At 38.6% G+C, this 13,710-nt stretch overlaps 1 long non-coding RNA gene and 1 pseudogene across 2 annotated transcripts in view; one reads left to right on the top strand and one right to left on the bottom strand.

Annotated features, from left to right (window-relative positions):
* The window catches only part of LOC137386911 (uncharacterized), a 203,466-nt gene that overhangs the window by 103,280 nt on the left and 86,476 nt on the right, over positions 1-13,710 (bottom strand). The gene's annotated exons all lie outside the window — the stretch shown is intronic.
* On the top strand, positions 7,877-9,113 carry LOC137388715 (uncharacterized; annotated as a pseudogene).

Genomic DNA, 13,710 nt, shown 5'->3' with positions numbered 1-13,710 from the left:
AAGTGACAGCATTACGATGACGATAAAACAGACGTGTAAGAACAATAGACATAGTTTTATTGAATGCGTGAAGTATATTTGTGCAAATATTTCGACGAATAAGGTTGCAAGAAAGTGTAAACAGAAACCATCTCTCACAACTACATCACATTTGAGCCGTTTTGGGAAGGGAATCCAAACTACGGAGGTCTCGTGTGGCTGCGATTTTCTGTTCGTTTTTGAATCTTAAAGAGCTTGTAATCACCTTTCCACATATTTTTCACCTACAACACAACAGAGTAAGACATGGTGAATCTTTTCATATCAAATAACGGTAATGTGAATTTTGTTGCAAGTCAACCTTTAAGCTATTCGAGGGTTCCACAGGGCGGCCGACAAAGGGTCCCGTCGATTGTGTCGGTTGATAGAAAACTGATCGGTTCTCAGGTTTTTAACAAAACAATCTAGTTGATCCGCTATAATAGCAAAAAACTGACTGAAGAAATTAAAGATCAGTAGCGTGATTCTCTCGTCCCAAAAACGTGCACTGTTTTCGGTGTAATGAATTCGAGCCAATATAAGTTCGAAAAGAAAAGGAAAAAGACGTTGTGTGAATATTTCACTTCATTCCGGTTTTACCGCATTTAATAAAATATGAGCAACCTTATATGAGGGGGTACGCGTCTTAGGGAGTACCCCCACTAATTCTTCTTAGGGGTACGCCGTACCCCTGCATACCCCTCCTCACAAAAATTCACTCTTCCTTAAATTGATATTAATATAGGCAGGGCAGTTGGTGTCTTTTACATTTCTGTATGTTCTTTTAGCTCCTGCTCTTTGTTTGTACCCAGTGTGATGTTGGCAGACAGCTCTGAGCTAAAACATGTAACCAAAATAGCTCAAAGCAGAACCCATGTGTTCAAAATTCTATTGCTTTGCCATACACTTTCAGATAAACCCCAGATAGCTTTCGTTTGGGAAGGGAACCATTTTCGCAATTGAGACACAAGATAGTAATTGCAAAACCTGTTCCGGATTATATGATAAGGACTGTATGACACAGCTTATCAACTTGTATATTTATCCAATGCAATAATTTAATCTCAATGTATTTGGGGAAAAATGCTTTTGAAAGAAAAAACCTTTTATAATAGCCTTGGCTATTATGGAAGGTTTTTTCTTGGGAATAGAAAAACATTGACATGGTAAAGATAAGGTTTTGTGTGAGCCGTCAAATAAACAGTGCACTTAGTGTTTGGTTTGATGAGTATTAATACTTACACGAAATATCAGTTTCTTAGTTGGGGGTCTTTTGCAACGAGTCCTCCAACGAAAATTGCTTTTAAGTCTTGTAAGCCAGCTTTCTATACTGGCTTGGCTACTGAGCTCTTTGACATGGAAATTGAATTCATCTTCTTTACACTGTAACTCGTTCCTTCGTTCATATGCGTAGCCATCTGGTAGTATATTCTGAAAATAGTAGAAGAAAGTAACAGCACACAACCCATCTGCGATAAAATGCGCACACACAAACCCAAAAAGAATATGATATTGTATGAGTTAATGTGTGGAGCAAGGTGAATACCATATCCATGTACACCTACTAAAAACATCTGTGCATCAGAACATAACAGAGACATTTCCAGGCAATGTGATGCACTCAAATTATTCTTGACTGTCGATGTTGGAAACATGATGTCTAAATTATTAAAAAGCTCATAGATTGATATACTTGGTCAAGCTCTGAGGAAAGTCACAAATAATAAATTTGATTGTATTTATCCTCCTGTTTTCCTTTTTTTCTACCAATACAATACAATTACAAACAATAGATTCATTAGATTAATTTAATATTGATAAATATACAAAGTTATGCTAAAGCAAGAGTTTATATTACATTATTATGTAAATTCTTAGTTAAAACAAGTATAGTATTAACCATTATTATACCAATCACCTCCTCTCAGAGGGGAGGTGATTGATTATACATCCTTGGTTAAAGTTGTGCTATATTCGTGTTATGTTACACTGCATTGTATAATACTAGGAGTTGTGTACCTCCAGTTTTTGTGTTAAAAGACGTCATGTAAATGCAGACAGTTGTGCTCGTGACAACGGCAATGGCTACTTCTTTATTATCAGTGTGCACGTCCTGAATAAATAATCTCCTACCATCTAACTAGTTACAACTACACATGGTGGCAGCAGTGTTTGTATCATGTCTGACGAAGAGGGGGAAGCCAGTGATGCTGATGAGCAAATGGTGGAGCCATTAAGAGTGCATTATTCTGCACCCAAGTTGTACCCACCTGATAAATTTGACTTTGCCGAACCTGCCGGTTGGACGAGATGGTATAGTAGATAGAGGAGGTATAGAGAAGCGAGCGGTTTGAATACTAGACCTCAGCGTGAACAGATTAACATTCTTATTTATACGTTAGGGGAGCAAGCAGAGGATGTAGTGTTTAGCCGTGGAATAGAAGAAACTGATTACGATTCTGTGATTGATGCATTCAATGAATACTTCAGAGTTAGGAGAAATCTCATTGTTGAGAGAGCTAAATTCAACAAACTGACACAAGGTAGTGATTCTATAGATGTGTTTATTCACAATCTATATCGCCAAGCCAAATTTTGTGACTATAGAGATCTACGAGAAGAGCTAAGACGTGACAGATTAGTAGTGGGCGTTACTGAAGACAAGTTGAGTGAAAAATTACAAGCCGATGCAGATTTGACGCTAGATGACGCAGTGATGATAGCTAGAAACTTTGAATCAGCTAAAAAAGCACAGTCAGTAGTCAGGGGATCAGCTGTAGATGTACATGCCAACAGATTCAGTTCACGACAGCCACAACATAGCTGAAAAAATGACACATCTAGCTCAAACCAAAACTCTTACTTAAAACAACACAAATCATCGAATACTGGTAATGTTAGACACAGGCCGACAACCCAAGGACACGCCAATAGCTTTGACAACACTTCTGCAAATAATAGGGTTGCCTCATCTGTCCCTAAAGACCAATGTCAATGCTACGGAAAAGCCCACATTCCAGAGACTCCTGCCCAGCATTGAGATCTACTGCATGTGGCAAGAGAGGCCATTGGAAGCAAATGTGCTTCTGTGGAAAATCTGTGACTGAAGTCGAGTTGTTTACTGGAGAAATCAAGAACAGCGGTAGAGATGGTAGTAAACCATGGATGGCCAAACTAGCCATTGACATACAGGGACATACCAATACAGCAACATTTAAACTAGATTCTGGTGCTGCAGCAACTGTGTGTGGACCAAATGCTATATCCACTCCATTGCAGCCCAATACCAAGAGGTCCTGGTAACTTAGAAATAAATACCTTGTGTTGGTCAAACTGATGCAATTCTTACACATGGTAACAAATCTATATCAGAAACAATTTACGTTGTGCATAATCAAGATGTGAACCTATTGAGAAAATTTGCATGTCAAAGTCTTGGTTTGCTTGCCTGTAATGTTGATAATGTTGATGATTTTGCGAATGATGTTGATAATTGTGTTGATAAAAGACTTTTTTAGGGTCTAGGAGCTGTAAAGACTGAATGTGAAATCAGACTGACTGACGATGCCAAGCCGTACGGTATATTCGTGCCACGAGCCGTACCCTTTCCATCACTTGACAAAACTAAGTTAGAGCGTATGAAATCTTTAGGCGTTATTGTAGAAGCGGAACAGCCTACGGAATGGTGTGTACCGATGGTCGTTGGACCTAAACAGGTCAGTGTTCGTATCTGTACAGACTTTACACAGCTAAATAAGTACGTACGACGTGAAGTTTTTCCCATGGCAATCGTCGAGGACAGTCTGTCAAAACTTAATGTTGGTCACATATTTTCAAAACTAGATGCCAACTGCGGATTTTGGCAAATACCATTGTCTGCCAAATTCCAACATCTCACCACTTTCTTGACACCATTTGGACGTTTCTACTACCGTAAATTGTCATTTGGACTAAAATCAGCTCTAGAGATATTCTGCAGAGAAATGACAAAAATATTAGAAGGTATCGCAGGTGTCGTAGTTCATATGGATGATGTATTAGTGATGGGTAATGACGAGAGAGAGCATAACTCCTGTTTATCGCAAGTGCTACGCCGCATGTACGACGCTGGTCTAACGTTAAATCATGCCAAGTGTGCTCTAAAGAAAGCGTCAGTAGAGTATTTAGGGTATCGCATTGACGCTAGTGGTATTCACACAGGTGAAAGAATATCTGCATTGCTTGACTTTCTGACACCAACGTGTGTACGTGATGTTAGGAGCTTCCTAGGCATAGTCAACCAATATGGCAAGTTTAGTTCTGCTGTAGCACATATCAGCCAACCGCTCCGAGAGCTCTTGTGCAAAAAGAGTTGTTGGATATGGAATGATTCCCAGCAAAAAGCGTTTGATCGTCTCAAAGAGGAGTTTAAATCTACACCGATTCTTGCCCCGTATGACCCAAATAAAGAGACATATTTGTCAACGGGTGCGTCTGATTACGGGTTAGGAGCTGTCTTGAGTCAGAAACAGTCAGATGGTACCCCTCGACTAGTAGCTGCCGCAAACCGATCTCTGTTCGAAACTGAACGTAAATATGCCATAATAGAGAAGCAGGCATTGGGAGTTACTTGGGCCGCAGAAAGGTTTGCTCGATATATCATTGATGTACTTGACGTTACTATAGAGATTGACCACAAACCTTTAGTGTCACTGCTTGGTAATCAGGAAATCAGTAAACTGCCAGCTCGAATACAACGATTCAGGCTAAGACTAATACGTTTCAAATACCAGATAAAGCATATTCCCGGTAAGGAGAATGTTTCTGCTGATGCAGTGTTGAGATACCCGTGTGCCATTCCCACAGAGAATGATACTCTATTTGTAGAGGAAGTAGACACGTATTCTCGTCAAGCTATGCTCATGCCAAGCACAGATATGCATGTCGAAAAGCTTAGGTTGTCTCAAGAAGCGGACAAAGTGATGTGCCAGGTCAAGAAGTATGTAAACTTTGGGTGGCCACACTATTTGTCCAGTATCGATTCCATAATCAAACCATATTTTGAAAGCAGAGGGTATATTACGCTGTGCAATGATTTGTTGACTTATCAAAACCGCATAATTATTCCATAAACAGAACGTCTGGAAACTTTAGCCAATTTGCATGAAGGGCATTTAGGATTAAATAAATGTACCGAGAGAGCACGCCGATGCGTTTGGTGGCCAAACATGGCACGAAAGATAGAGAAAATGATTAAAAACTGCAGGGTATGTAAAGAGACCGCTCCTGTCACTAAAGAACCTTTACTACCTACAGTCACTCCTAGCCGACCATGGCAGATAGTAAGCACCGACTTATTTTATCACAATAAAAAGCCATATCTACTCATGACTGACTACTACTCTCGATACCCAGAGGTAGCTCTACTACCCAATGAAAGCAGCAAAAGTGTAATCAACCAGATGAAAAGCATTTTTGCCAGGCACGGAGTACCCAAAATGGTTCTGTCTGATAATGGACCACAATATTCTTCACAAGATTTTAGAGACTTACAAGTTGCAAGATCTTAGAGACTTACACTTGCAAAAATCTACAAGTTTCAAAGTGTAACTTCCTCACCTATGTATCCCAGAGCCAACGGTGCTGCAGAACGAATGGTTAAGACTATAAAGTCCATACTTCAGAAATCTGGAGATTTGTACCTAGGACTTCTAGCTTATCATACATCGCCGATACATGGAGGAAAATTGCCCGCTGAGTTGCTAATGAACCGTAGTCTTCGTACACAGGTTGCTCAAATTCACTATCACACAACCAGCCAGGTAGATGACAAAGCGTTCCAGTCTGTCAAAAAGGAATACAAGGTGAAAATGAAAGAGCGACATGACCGATCACAACAGGTTAAAGAGTTTCCTACCCTACGAAAAGGTAGCCCCGTATTTGTATGTGATTTACAACGATAGGGACAAGTGAAGGAGGTGTTACCTAACCGCACGTACATAGTATCTGCAGGTAGCGAAATTCGCTGAAACCGAACAGCACTTATTGACTCTCCGCCCAATACTGACAATTCAATACCTGACAATCTGGATTCACACAGTTCTCTGTCAAGTTGTGCCCAAAGTATGGATAGCGCGCCTACGACTTCGAGACCTCGTCCTACAATCAGACCGCCACGTCGACTGATTGAAGAATGCTAGGCATCGCCAGTCAGTCAGATTATAGCTTTTATACATGTATGTTATTCATTTTGTAGCTAGTTGCTTACAGTACTCAGTGCATTTCTCTTGCTAGTCATGTTAGTTATATCACTTTGTTACTAATGTTTGGTTTTACTCATTTCAAAGGCATAATCTGTTTTACTCATTGCTTCAAACATACTTAGGAAAGGAGATGTGCTATATTCGTATTATGTTACGCTGCATTGTATAATACTAGGAGTTGTGTATCTCCTCGGTTTTTGTGTTAAAGAACGTCATGTGAATACAGACAGTTGCGCTCGTGACAACGGCAATGGCTACTTCTTTATTATCTATGGCGCCTTGCAGTGCCTCGGGTTGCGTGTTCACAACTCGAGTTGCACAACTCGAGTTGTGAACACGCAACGCGACTTTTTAAAAGTAAGGTGCAATATATTGGTATTACGGTAGCATAACCGTAGATCTGGTTAAATTAACAATGTTACATCGATAGGCACCCGTTAGCTAATAGAAATTAAACTATTTATGTATGCACTGTAAAAATAGAGCTAATGGCGAATTATAGTGTGCTGAGTTTGCAACTCGAGTTGTACAACTTGAGTTATATTTACCAACTCGAGTTTGTAACTATAACTCCAGTTACACAACTCGAGTTCATCAAAAACCCAAGCCGAGTTCTTTCAACAACAACTCAAGTTCAACAACTCGGCATGAGAACATGAGCAACTCATTATTTCATTTTCTATAGCTATATTTTCTATATGGAATTTTGGTGCATCATTAAACGCCGTTGAAATAATTTCTATATTCATTTTCGGTGTTCATTCAGTTTCTTGTCAGGTTCTAGAGAGATAACTCTTTTTTCATTTGAAAAAAAAAGTGGCCCAGCTCCCACATAGATTGTTTTTTTAGTTTGCTTCTTATATTCTACAATTGTTTTGGTCTCGTTATATTTATAGAAATAAATATGCGCAAATATCGCCAATATATATAATTTAAATGTGTATATATATTTAAATTATTATCATTAAATTTATGAAAATGTTCTGTAAATGAGACACTCCAATAACTCACTTTGCTTTTTTTACAAATCTGTGTTAGTTTTGCGCAGGGCTGTATCCACCTGTTTGAAAATGGTAGTGCAGGGAGAGTCTGGGACGGGTGCCGAGTGCCCTCTCGGTGTGAGGGGTCCGGGGGCTCTCCCCAGGGAAATTTTTTAATATAACTAGTCAAAATGGTGCAAATCTAGCACACTTGGCTCTTGATGGGGCATATGTTCTAACAGCAAATTTGACATTATAATCCAGTTTTCTAAATATAAAATCGTTTATCGAGATTGTCTTTAACCAGCGACCAGTCTCTGCGGTAAACTTTAGTAGAACTTGAGAACTTAGGCAACAACAGCGACTAAACATGTCGTTATTTGTGCGCTCAGTCAGTTTTATTTCTATTTTTGTATCAGTCAGTTTTATTTGTTCTTATGGATTTTATTTTCAATTTATTTTATTCTTAAGTTCTACTAAAGTTTGCAACAGAGACTGATCGCTGGTTAACAGTTGTAATCTTATTTTTTTTCTACATACATGTTTGGGAGGTAACTACCTCCATGTCATTGACTCCTTTCTCTCCAAGTGAAAAATCAACTTCAAAATCAACAACTATATCCACCCAGCATCCAAATGTCAGATAGGCCTCTCACAAGGGAGTGTGCTATCTCCACTTCTCTTCATCATACATGTATACTTAAGAGACATGCTGTCAAACATAGCTGGTACAGGTTTACAATATGCTGATGATTGCACTGTCCTGATGACTGGAAGAGACTCGACAGAACTTCAGACGAAAATTGAGAACAACTGCCAACAGATACAAACTTGGATGGATCGTGGGAACCTACTCATCAACTATCAGAAAACTGAGATTGTGGTATTCAAAGGAGATATCACATCCCCAACTATAAATACTAACACCATAAAAATTTCTAACTGCTCTAAGGTCCTTGCTATAATCATAGATGAAAACCTGGCCTTTGAGAAACAATACAGCATGAGTACCAAATGTCTCATTCAACGCATGTATATGCTGAAACCCTTCATCTACGCTGGGCTTAACCCAGAAACCTCAAGAAGAATCCTTGCACAAGTTATCATGCCAAAAGCACTCTATGGTGCCTCTCTATGGGATCACAAGACTAAGATCTTGTTGCACGGTCCTATTAAACTGCTCCTCGGAGCTCGCTACAACCCTCCCAGCGAATCACTACATTTACCGGCAAACATCCCACCTATAAGCCTTCTATACACCAATGAGCGATTACAACTTACCGGAGGATTGGCCAAAACTAATAACCTATCCATGCTCTCTGACACACCTCGTAGCACACTCACCCTTGAACTCATGTCCGACATAAGGAAATTGGTCCATCGGACAACTAAACTTACAGAATTGAATCCACAAAATCTTTCAAGAAGCAAGATCAACCACTGCATTCACAATGAATGGATACGGCAATGGGATGCACAGCTCACGAATGGTATGTACCCATATGGCCTACTTCCCACTCTGACTCCGGAACATTTGTTCCACCACCCATTGCCATTGAATGGAGGCAGAAAGGATGTTGGGGCACTGTGTGACTTACTAACTGGTCATAGCAGGCTCCTTTCCTTCCATTACAGGTTAAATCTAACATACACCCCTATATGCACATGTTTGATAGAAGAAGAAACAGCGAACCACTACATGAACCTCTGTGCAAACTATGATGTCGCCAGAGCCCATACTAACCCCTCGACAGGAAACTGGAAATCAGTCAACTCGTTCCTTCATCTCACGAAAAGACTGATGTTTTAACAATACTCAATCAAAATGATAGAATATAAACCTCAAATATTGCCAGTCTAATACTCATACAGTCTTTATTTTCAAGTATCATTCTGTAAATTTTATACCATTATAACACTGTAAAAATCTGTATAGAAACAATTACACTGTAGATTGTATTTATACACTCTCAAATATTAACCTTTCATCTTGGCCCGCAAAAAGGGGTATTTTTCTGTTGTTGTATTATTTTCAATCAATAAAGAGTTCATCATCATCATCATCATTTTGCGCGAAATTTGTTATGATTACCAATGGAGCGACCGCCATAACATCGCAACCAAGCCGCATAGACGGAAGAAAACAACTCCCTATATGTGCAGCTGATGCATCAGGTGCAGTACGTCTTGTGACAAGCTGTTGTGTTGCTCGCCCGCTCGACGGGGGACAACTCCACAAAAACAACAGTTTGACAAGACAGGCTAACTAATGGCAAGCGTTGTTTAATATTGGGTTTTCCTGTCTGAATAAGCGGTATATAGGCTGTCAGAAATTTTGACTTCATGTTAAAACTAATAACACATTTATGAGTTGTCAATGGCAGGGCACTTCTGAGGATTTGTAGGGTATGTGGATGGGCGTTAATAGAAAAAATACAATTACTTGGTACATGTGGGTGGGTAGTAAATACCCATGAAAATGTACACTAAATAAAAGGTCCCGTCATACTTTACAGTTTTATTTTTGGTTTTATTGTTATTATTATTTATTAATAATATCGTGTGACAGAATAGTTTGATATAATATAGTCTTGGTCTAGTATTAGTTGGCTGAGGTTATAAAAAGTTTTTGTACGACAGTCAGCTACCCACAGGCTGACTGCTAAATCACCGAAATTAAACTTGTTTGGCTTTTGTATACCTTTTGTAGTTTTTTCTCTTATCTACTGAATTACCTTTATCTACTGTTTCAGGAGACTCTTTCAGATCTTCTGCTGATGTAACTTTATCTACTGTTTCAGGAGACTTTTCCGGATCTTCTGCTGATGCAACTCCATCTACTGTTTCAGGAGACTCTTCCGAATCTTCTGCTGATGTAACTTTATCTACTGTTTCAGGAGACTGTTTCGGATCTTCTGCTGATGTAACTCTATCTACTGTTTCAGGAGACTCTTCCGGATCTTCTGCTGATGTGACTTTATCTACTGTTTCAGGAGACTCTTCCGGATCTTCTGCTGATGTAACTCTATCTAATGTTCCAGGAGTTTCTTCCAGATCTTCTGCTGATGTAACTCTATCTACTGTTTCAGGAGACTCTTCCAGATCTTCTGCTGATGTAACTCTATCTACTGTTTTAGGAGACTCTTCCAGATCTTCTGCTGATGTAACTCTATCTACTGTTTCAGGAGACTCTTCCAGATCTTCTGCTGATGTAACTCTATCTACTGTTTCAGGAGACTCTTCCAGATCTTCTGCTGATGTAACTCTATCTACTGTTTCAGGAGACTCTTCCAGATCTTCTGCTGATGTGACTTTATCTACTGTTTCAGGAGACTCTTCCGGATCTTCTGCTGATGTAACTCTATCTAATGTTCCAGGAGTTTCTTCCAGATCTTCTGCTGATGTAACTCTATCTACTGTTTCAGGAGACTCTTCCAGATCTTCTGCTGATGTAACTCTATCTACTGTTTCAGGAGACTCTTCCGGATCTTCTGCTGATGTAACTCTATCTACTGTTTCAGGAGACTCTTCCAGATCTTCTGCTGATGTAACTTTATCTACTGTTTCAGGAGACTCTTCCGGATCTTCTGCTGATGTAACTCTATCTACTGTTTTAGGAGACTCTTCCAGATCTTCTGCTGATGTAACTCTATCTACTGTTTCAGGAGACTCTTCCAGATCTTCTGCTGATGTAACTCTATCTACTGTTTCAGGAGACTCTTCCAGATCTTCTGCTGATGTAACTCTATCTACTGTTTCAGGAGACTCTTCCAGATCTTCTGCTGATGTAACTCTATCTACTGTTTCAGGAGACTCTTCCAGATCTTCTGCTGATGTAACTCTATCTACTGTTTCAGGAGACTCTTCCAGATCTTCTGCTGATGTAACTCTATCTACTGTTTCAGGAGACTCTTCCAGATCTTCTGCTGATGTAACTTTATCTACTGTTCCAGGAGTCTCTTTCAGATCTTCTGCTGATGAATGGTATAGGTACGGTATGAACATCTCTAGTAGTTAATTTATGCTCGCTTAGAAATTTATTTAAATGGTTATTTGATTTATACATACAGCGAGAATTATTGCAAGACAAATACTTATGTTTTGTAGTCAGTAACTGGCATGTATTTGGCCTTGAACCTTTGCTTAAAAATTGAGTGGATTAGTGAACCTGTTCATGATGTGGTTGAATTTTTTTGTAGATCTCAATTGTAGATGGCTCAATTTTTATTGTAGATCTCGAAGAATTGAGGTTGCGGTTAAGCCGATATGTTTCTCACGGTCTGAGCAATGTTCAGTTAGTGGGAGTACTTAAAAACAGGCACAAGATTGGAATTAGGTAGGAGAGAGTTAAAAGTTAGTACGGCTTTGTTATTGTAATTGCTGTTTTTAATGATGTAATTGCTGTTGTAATGATGGTACTGTAGTTGCTGTTTTTAAAATTGTATCAGTGGCAGTCCTTTTGAAAGCCGATGTGTTCTGTGTATTTGGTGTGGGTGGTGAGATAATGTGATTTCATGTTTTTTTTACCATTTTTTTACAATTACAAATGCCACCCAGGCATGGTGTTGAGACAAGGTGTTGAGCTTCGAAGGCGGGGAACCCTGCATCGTAGGGTATATGTCAATAAAGGCTCCAACTATTTAATTCACGTAGATGTCTATGACAAGTTGAAACGCTATGGATTTTGCGTTCATGGTGCTATAGACGGGTAATATTTCTGAATTTAAGTGCCACCAGATTGAAAAAAATCCTTTTTATGTGAACAAAACTATATAAGATAAGCATTTTCATATAAGCAAGCACTGATTGCTTTTTCATATGCTAACGAACTTTCAAAGGTTACTATGGATTATCTAGCACAATACTATTAGCAATGGTAGAGTCGGTTTCCCCTGTAATTGCATTTCATTTTTTCAAAACATCTAAATTTTAAAGATCTTTTACTGATGACTCAAGTTGTAGTTACCTAAAGTTTTTATTCTAGCTCTTAGTAAAATATGTCTCATTCGTAATAAAATAAAGTTTACAAACATAACATTTGTTCTGTCATGTATTAAATATGAAAATGAGAGTTGCATTTTGCGTCGTTGGTTAAATTACATAGCCATATAGGCTGCCTATAACGGTCTTTCGCAGTCCCATGATCATATCCCCTTGTTATATATATATGTATTTGCTACTTTATTTCTTGTGCTTCCACATAGATATTTTGGCATATGTTTCGATGAAAGACGAAGAAAGTAAATTAATTAGCAGGTATATGCCTGCCAGAAAAGGGAATAAGTTGTATGAAATCTTATTGGTATAGAAGGAAATCAGTTGTTGTTATTGGGTTTATCTGAAGCGAATAGTGTGTTACTTGCTAAGGGGCAACAAAAATGTTACTGGTTGTAGTGTTCTTTTGCAGATATTCTAAGAAGCTTCTCTGGCTGGACGTGGGACATTCAAATAATGATCCTAAATATGTCGCTTACAACTTTACCCAAAACATCAACTGCATCAAAGGTAGTAAACAATATAATTGGTTCTTAGCAGATTGTGTGATCTTCATGTAGTCACTCTAGCAGCTATAGTTGATTGTCTAACTAAGTAGATTGCTTGAACTTATCAGTAGCACAATGTTTTACAAAAAATGTTCTAAAACCTATTATGTTTTACAAATTTCATTTATAATAGTCACTTGGCAACAATGAAATATATTAATTAGTTTTGTTGCGCTGCAAATAGAGCAATTTTTCATCTTATACCTAGGCACTAGGTGTTCCAAGGTTTAATCTTATACCTAGGCGCTAGGTGTTCCAAAGTGTAATCTTATACCTAGGCGCTAGGTGTTCCAAGGTGTAATCTTATACCTAGGCGCTAGGTGTTCCAAGGTGTAATCTTATACCTAGGCGCTAGGTGTTCCAAGGTGTAATCTTATAACTAGGCGCTAGGTGTTCCAAGGTGTATTAGAATGGATCGAGGAACAGAAAATACCTTAATTGAAGACATTCAGGCCACTATTAGAGAATGTCATACCGATGATATGGCCAGGAACTCTGTATTGTACGGGGTTCTTCTACACATAACCAGGTAGATTGGAGAAATCGTTAAAACTACTTAAATGTAAAATAGTTATCAGTGCTAATTGTTTTTTTATTCAGTGCTAGAAACTACGTTTTTGTATAAACATTCCTAGAATGTTATAGGATTTTATTGCATTGTAGAAAAATTATGGATTCTGCAAAATACATGTATATGCTTGTTGTTTTTTAGCCTATAGAAAGGTGGTGGTGAAGTGCTCGCCAGCTTGGCCTGTAATATTACCTCAATTACTTCAAAGATTCAGAGATGACTATGGACTTTGAGACTGCCAATCATACAGATTTGTACGTTATACAGACATACGATCATACAGACATGCTATACTATAGAGTATAGAGCCTTTAAACCTAGTTAACTTAACATAGAACTGTGCAAACAAAACATAC

The sequence above is a fragment of the Watersipora subatra genome, chromosome 2 (genome assembly GCF_963576615.1).
Source record: "Watersipora subatra chromosome 2, tzWatSuba1.1, whole genome shotgun sequence".
Taxonomy (NCBI): domain Eukaryota; kingdom Metazoa; phylum Bryozoa; class Gymnolaemata; order Cheilostomatida; family Watersiporidae; genus Watersipora; species Watersipora subatra.
The sequence above is the reverse complement of the archived record's forward strand: the minus strand, read 5'-3'. Positions and strand labels throughout refer to the sequence as shown.